This window comes from Panicum hallii, chromosome 2, assembly GCF_002211085.1.
Source record: "Panicum hallii strain FIL2 chromosome 2, PHallii_v3.1, whole genome shotgun sequence".
Classification (NCBI taxonomy): Eukaryota; Viridiplantae; Streptophyta; class Magnoliopsida; order Poales; family Poaceae; genus Panicum; species Panicum hallii.
Window position 1 is genome coordinate 12,401,100 of NC_038043.1, and position 8,165 is coordinate 12,409,264.

General features: G+C 42.6%; 1 long non-coding RNA gene across 1 annotated transcript; it reads left to right on the forward strand.

The window, feature by feature from the left end:
- Positions 1 to 5,302: 5,302 nt before the first annotated feature.
- On the forward strand, positions 5,303 to 7,837 carry LOC112883039. The gene is made up of 3 exons (XR_003226749.1): positions 5,303 to 5,403; positions 5,746 to 5,774; positions 7,598 to 7,837. It is a non-coding gene; the product is annotated as an uncharacterized LOC112883039 (long non-coding RNA).
- Positions 7,838 to 8,165: the final 328 nt, after the last annotated feature.

An 8,165-nucleotide genomic window follows, 5' to 3' on the forward strand; every position in this document is an offset into this window, starting at 1 on the left:
CTAACAGCAACACCTCTGTTGCCAATGGAAGTGATGCATTGACAACCAGCAAGGTAATGGTACTTCCCTACCTGATTGGCACAACCTGGTGGCTGTCGAAGTAGATCGTTCAGCCCAACCTGATGACAATGACGTGTAACACCCTAGTTTTTAAATTAGAAACCTAAATAAATTTTCCTAGATTTCCTTTAGGACTCATAATATTTTTATTCCAATATTTTGATTTTAGAATATTTACCGTGAATTAATAGTAATTTATTTAACCATAAAAAAAATATAAGGAAATATAGGTTTTGTGCATTCCATGCCGCATTGCATTGTTTTATTGTTTGTCTTCCATTTGAATATAAATTTTAAATTTCAATTCAAATATATTGGAATGCAATTTTTTTTCTCCCTCTTTTTCTAATTGGGCTCGGCCCACTCTCTCTTTTTCTTTTTCCTTCTCTTTTTCCTCCTTGCGGCCCGGCCCAACCTGGCCTTTCTCTTTCCTCCTTTCCTCCCGCACGGCCCAGCCCAGCTAGCCTTTTTCTTTTCTCTCCACCGTGCGGCCTAGCCCAGCAGCCCAGCTCTTCCTTTCCTTCTTCCTCCATGCGGCCCAGCTTCTCTTTCCCCCGGCTCGGTCCGCTCGCGTGCCAGCTTCCCTCCTCCCCCTCTCCTTCTCTCACTGACAGGCGGACCCCACCTATCGGGGTCGTCCCCGACCTCGAGCTAGACTCGGGCTCGAGCCCGAGTCCGGCCGCGGCATGGCACGGCCGCCCCACCGCGCGTCACCCGGGCCCGCACGCCAAGGCCCTCGGCCGCCCTAGGTCCGCGTATCTCGCAGCCGCCGCCTCTCACTCTCGAAGCCCTAGCCGCCGTCGCCATTGCCGCCGCGCTTTGGCCGCCCGACGCACCACTGCTCCGCCGCTTCCCGCCATCGAGCAAGTGCCCCAGAAGCTCCGCGTTGCGGTGAGGATCCTCGCCGGCCCCTTCTCCCCCTCTCCCCTACCTTCTCGCGTGCCCGATTCCTCACCGTCGCCGCCGTGCCATATGCCGCCGCCATGCATCCCTCTCCGGCCCCCGCCTTGCCAACCCGAGCCCTTAGATGAGTTCCCCGCAACGCCCGCGTCCTTCCTGTGCAACCGGCGCTCAAAACCGTGCACGGACGGCCGTTTTCGGCCAAGTCCGGCGAGCTTGCCGCCGTCCGCCGCCGCCTACTCTCGCCGCCGGCGCCCAGCGCCGCCATCCCAAGCCTTCAGCCGCCCCTGGCTGTTGGATCCCGATCCAACGGGTTAGATTAGATCTAACCCGAGTCAAGTAAACCCGATACCGGTCAAACCTAGAGTATTTTGCACTTTAGCCCATGAGTTATATTGAAATCAACCCGCAGTCCACGGCAATTCAAAAGTATTCACGAATAGATTCTTTTTCTTCCGTTTAAGCCCCTGTACTTTTCTAAAGTAGAACCCGCCGTCCCTAGCGCCTCTGTTTTGCAATCTAAACCCTAGATCTAAGGTTTAATTATGTTCTAGCCCTCGGTTTCTTGTTTAGAGTCCTTCTAGATTCAAATCTTCCACAAATAAGCTCCTGGAATCATGTTATAGCCATAACTTCTCCATTTTAACTCTGTTTTCATCGATTCTCGCGCTCACGTGACCCTTGCGACATATACAGTAGCTTTATAATGATGTTTTGCTCTGTTTATGTTATTTGATGTACTGTTTCTTATTTATTATATTTGTTTGTTTGTATGTACTTGTGTGTTACGATAGACAGTGCGCAGTTCGAGGATCCGCAAGAGCAAAGCTTTGAAGACGTTCCCAAGCAGTAGCAGTTCTTTGACGAAGTCAAGTGGTTCTTGATCATACTTCAGTCCCAATAACTTTATAATACACATTTACTTTATATGCATGCATGTGTCTAGAATATGATGGATCCCAAACTAAGGATGTGCCTAGTTTCTTTTTAATTTCCTTGATTAAACCTGGTTATTATATTTTTGTTGTAGCTACGCTAGTTGCTTTTACTTAGACTTTAGTTGGATAACCTAAAAATCATGCTACACTGGTTTACTTATGTACTAGATACTTTTTTGGGGATAATTAAGATCATTGCATTAATTGGAACATGGAGAACCACCCAGGAAAATAGTGCAACCATAATACTACATGGCTCTAGTCTTGGCTAATTAATTAGAAACTTTAGCTTATGATAATCTTACCGAAAGGGCAAGAGGAGTTGCATCGTCGGGGTATAGCTCGGTCCTCTTGAGTGTGTGATATGATCCTGGTTAAGGCGTCTGCCTTATTAGGGAGAGTATGACCGCTTTGACTTGAAATCTTAGCGGATTGTCATAAGTTAGAGAATCTTTATAAAGGCCACATAGTGAATCCCTGCCACTCACCTTGAAAGTGTTTAAGGGCCTTGCAAACCCGGGCATCAAGGGAAACATGAATTGTGGGTAAAGTGCACAACCTCTGCAGAGTGAAAACTGATATATCAGCCGTGCTCACGGTTAAGAGCGGCTTGGACCCTCACGTGATAATTGAACTTAAAGATGATCTAAATAGAGGTTCTTTATTCATAATGTTTTTATCTTATCTCTTTTATTTATTTAAGCGTTGGTATATACTTACATTTAGTTAATGATTGCTAAATAAAACTTGATCAACTAAAAATGCTTATCGCAGTCAAACCATGTCAGCTTATCCTTGATTTTGGCCTTGCATGTCATGTAATTTACTCCACTTGCTGAGTACCAACCAAAGTGTATTCACACTTGCTTTATTAAAACCAATGCTGCTCAAAACAAGATAATTGTCCGGAGTTCGCTAAAGATTTCGAAGAGTACTATGCGTATGTCTCCTAGTCATCTGCCTGTGAATTTGAAGTCCGCTGCTAGTTATAAACATTTATTATTTTGTTTGAGATTAAGACTTTCGGTCATGTAATAAAGTACCATGATACTCTCTTTCGTTATGATATTGTTTCGGATATACACTTGTATTGTCTATCATATGTGTGGAACTTGATTTTGGCGCACAAATAAGATGCATTCGGTTTCCTTTTCTAAACCGGGTGTGACATGACGCTGAAGGCATGTTTTTGCACCCCGTTCCTCTTAGCCATATTCTTTGAGTTCAACAGTGTTTGTTTGATGCATCTAAAATATGTCATGTTAACTGAATGTGTTGTAGTATATAGTAATAATGTCTTTTCACTTTAATAAGGTGATTACCTTATCAAGTAGCCTTTTCATTTTCACCATGGAACCAAGTTGTTTTCATCTGACTAGTTCCTATTACGTGTACATGTATAACCAGAAGAGGAGCCATGCATAAGGGGGTCTAATATGGGAAAAGCTCTTGAAAAGCTGTCACGGGCTCGGCGTGGCAAACTGGCAGTAATCATTACTGAAGGGAGGACAAGACCAGTAGTACCTCTTATTGCTGCAAAGTTTGCAACTAAATGCAATATTGTAGTGAGGAACGATATTTCTGTGTTGAAGAACCGGAAGGAATACAAGAAGCAACCTGGGCTCCTAAGAATATTGATGGGGAGACTTAAGGTAAGTGCATACTCAATTCCTTTGCACCTTTAATGTTTGTTTATTTAAAAATATTGAAGTTCATGTGAATGCTCTTTCATTTGAATAGATAAAGTTTGATATCGACATTAATGCTGCTCCTGTTAAAAAGGCTTGTTATGAGATGATGAAAAAGTACTTTAATCCTTACCCACTCCACTTGGTCACCAAAACTTCTCAAGTTTATGTCTGATACACAGTGGAATGATCTTGTGGAATTCTGGAAGAGTCCCAAAAAAATGGTATGTTTTGTGCTGAAAGCCTGAAAGTCAATATATTGCCTCCTATATGATAATTTGAAAGTTTATTTGACATGTATGCTGTTCACGGTGTAGGAGGCTTGCGAAACAAACAAAACCAACCGAGGCAATGTTAAGTACCATCAAAAGTAGTCAATATTTCAGTTGCACATGTTTTTTCAAATTTTAGCAAATGAAAAAATCAATATGATCATACTGCCAAGATCTGCTTCCAATTTATGCAGAAGATTACTACATCTTGCACATATATTGAATGCCCTCTATGATGAAGTGCATGTGCATGTTGTTTCTTCATTTTCTCTTCTATGAAGTGTTGTGAACATGTGAGTTAACTGCACCTATGTATTGTTTTCAGGGAGACAAGTACAAAGATCAGGAACTTGATGCACTGGATTTATTCAAGGAGTGACACTACAGCAACAAAAAGAATGGCTATACAGTTGCTGTCCAGTCTGCTATTGTAAGAAAGTTTTCAAATAAAGCTCATTGCAATGCTAACTTTTTGCTATATCTAATGAAACATATTTGTTGCCTGCACTGCTAGACTCAAATGGAAACCAAGATCGCCGAACCTGCAGAAGATCAAGAAACAAGGTCTGTGACAGAGGTCGTGGTGGGCGTGCTTGCTCAGAACACCAAGAAGAACACATTTCTGCAAAATGTGGGGATTCACAACAACCAACCTACATCTGTTGGACAAAACCTTCAAGCTGAGCTATTGGCACAAAGGGAAAATGCTGAGCTTCGATTGCTGGTCAACTCTCAGCGAGAACAGATGGATGAGTTGTCCACGAAGCTACAAGAAATAAAGCAAGCAAGGACAAAGGACCGAGAAGAGATGGCAAAGAAGCAAGCGGAGACTGATGCAAAACTTGAACTTGTGTGAAGTGAGCGTCAGCAGAGTTAGTCTACGGGGTAAGCTGGTCTTGGTCTCTTAGAAATATAGTTTGTCGTGAAGCTATGTTGGCTAAGATGGAACCTACCTTTTGCTACTTCATTTGTTTTGCGGTTGCTGCCCTGTTGAGGTCATCCTTTTGCTGCTGCAAACTGCATGCATTCTGTTGAAAAAAAAACACAGAATGCAAGCATTTTGTTGTTACTCCAGGGCTGGAGGGGTTGAAGTGCCTGGTGCAAACTATGATTTGCCTGTGGACAAGAACTTGTGTTGTATCTGATGTGCTATTTGAAATCTGGTGTGCTATTTGATCAGAACATATGTTTGTCTATTTGCTGAATGTTGTATTTGATGGTGTGTTTGGTTCGCTGCCTAACGTGCCGCAGCCTAACCTTAGGCGCGTAACAGAACCGGAGGCATGCGTTTGGTGAACAACTAAACTTAGGCAGCCATCACTTTCTTAGGCACGGTTCCATCGACATGCCACACAATTTTCACGCCACACCTGCGGCGGTCGATTGGAGCGCCGCACCCCGAAGGCACCCACACACGCCTCATTTTCCTCCAGCCTCCACCATTCGTTCCCTTCCCGTCGCCTGTGACCTCCATTACCGGAGCTTCCACCTCCCGCCTCCGCTCTGAACGACGTCCCCGGCCCTGTTTTCGGCTGCCGATTGAAGGTACGCGTCTCCCCTTCTCCTCGCACATAGAGCACGTAAGCACTTCTGCACCGTGGGAGCAGGTGCTGCCATGGGAGCACCAGCCGTCAGCGTTGCAGATCTGTGGGCGGCCAAGCTGCTATGGATTTGGTGGCCGTCGTGTCCCTGGTCGGCGCCGTCCGCATGGCTTGCTCGATGTGTGTCCGTCCATGCCTTGGTTCTTCCCCCATGCGGCTAGCTGCATGTGTGTGCACAGGCGGCCATGTTTTGTGTGGCCAGAAGCTTGCTCATGCAGTGGATCTTTGGTCAAGATGCATTTGTCTATTTCTGTTCCTAAAATTCTTTTTTCTTTCTTGCCTGCAGAAACAAACATCGCTAGGGGCTGCTCCAAGGTATATCAATATTCCGGCATCCAAAATACTTTACAATCTACTGATTCAAGGTGTGTTTTGTGTGTATTCTAATTAGTTTACAATCTGTATAGATGGGTGCAAAGAAGCTATATCTTGAGTATTGCTATTATTACGATCATTACTTGCGAAGAAGAAGGTTGCTTGTTTGCATTGCCATCTGTGTTTGTATGTTGTGGTACAAGTTGTAAGAAAATAGATTGGCCAAGAGGCATATCAAATACGGTTCTATGTTACAAAGAGATCTAGAAAGGGAAAGGTGTCTGAATCGTTTGTATAATGGGACTGAAGCCAACTATATTAGCGAGCTGCGTATGCATAAATTTGTTTTCCATAGGTTATGTTGTCATTTAAGGTCCCGTGGGTTGTTAGAGGACACTATCAACATCTCCATTGAAGAGCAGGTTGCTATGTTCTTGAAATTTGTCGGCCATAGATGGACAAATAGATCAGTTGGCTTTGAATTCTTGCAGTCCAGGGAGACGGTTAGTTGGTATTTTAATTCTGTTTTAGATGCTCTATGCATCTTGTCCCGTGACATCATTACCATGAGAACCACTGAGACACATACAAAGATATCCAGTAGCCCGGGAAGATTTCACCCATATTTTGAGGTAACATATGTATATAATTAGAATCTATTATTATATTTATTGTTAGTTTGTAGTACCTACTAATAGGACCACTTTTCTCATTTTTCTTAGAAATGTATAGGAGCATTGGATGGCACACATATACCAGCATGGGTTCCTATATATATGCAGGATAGGTTTAGGGGTAGAAAACACTATCCAACACAAAATGTGTTAGCTGCCGTGGACTTTGATCTTAGGTTTACATATGTGTTGGCTGGATGGGAAGGATCAGCTCATGATTCCTTTGTGCTCCAAGATGCATTATCACGCCCTTCAGGGTTAAAAATTCTAGAAGGTATTAGTCAAGTCATACAAGATGCCTAGTATTTGGCTTCCAAAATTATTAGCTAACTTTAGTTAAATCCGATTGTAGATCACTATTTTCTAGCTGATGCTGGTTATGCCGCTAGACCTGGCATATTACCTCCATATCGAGGAGTTCGGTATCATCTTAAGGAGTTTCAGGGTACTAGACGGCCAGAAAATCTAAAGGAATTGTTCAATCTTCGTCACTCCTCCCTTAGGACAACTGTTGAATGGTCATTTGGCACACTCAAAAATAGATTTAAGATACTAACAAGTCAACCATTTTTTCCTCTAAAAACTCAAGTGAAGATAGTCTTGGCTTACTGCACTTTGCACAACTTTATAATAGATGAAGGTCCTGATATTTATGTCTATGATGATGAGACATGGCTTGCAACTCTGCCAAGGAGCAATCGTTCCCATGTTAACATGAATAGAGACAATCAGCTTTGGGCGAACATGCGTGATCAGTTAACCCAGCAAATGTGGGATGAATGAGATCAAAATTGATGTATTGTGTGCTATATTCAGACATGATTAATTTGTATTTTGTGGCTGCCTTTAGACCTATTTAATTGTATTGAATGGCTATATGCAGACATGATTTATTTGTATGGTGTGGCTGTCTTTAGACCTATTTAATTGTATTGAATTGCTGTATTCAGATCCTATTTAATTGCATTATGTGGTTGCATTGAGACCTATTTAACAGATATGACTAAAGGGAAGGAAAAAGCTAAAGGTGATGGCTCCACTCGTGAGAGGACCATAACTTGGGATGTGCCCAGGTGATATATGTTGCAATTGGTCAATTATTACTTGCATTGTTTGCACTTTGCTAAAGTGGATTGTTTTGCATTGTAGACTCATCCAAGAACTTAACTGAAGATGGATGGTGTCAATGAAGGCTCATTCTTTTGCACTTCTTCTAGGCTGATATATGATGGCTATGAAGATAGATGGTGTTGCTCACAGCAATTTGTTTAGCACTTAGATGATGCTTCACACTTTTGTTAATGCATACTTTGCTATAATGTAACTAATATGAACCAATTAAGGTTGTTATTGATACGATGTGGAGACATTATCAATTTGATACGGGCATATAGATATGTTATGTCCATTTGTTATGATTATAGCTATTGCGGTTATGTTATTTGATATGTTCATCAATTTATGTTAATTTCTCTATGTTTTATTTATGTGGCTAGTTTTATATGTGGTAGCAAAACAAACAGCTACCACACATTCTCATGTGTGCCTAACTTTAGGTGTGGTAGCAAAAAAACAGCTACCACACTTTTTTGCAAGATGCGTAATGTTAGGCGGAGTAATGAACCAAACACGTACTTCAATTTAGGCAGCTTAGGCGCGCCACACCTGTGGCAGCATGCTAACTTTAGGCGTGGCATCTTAGGTAGCAAACCAAACA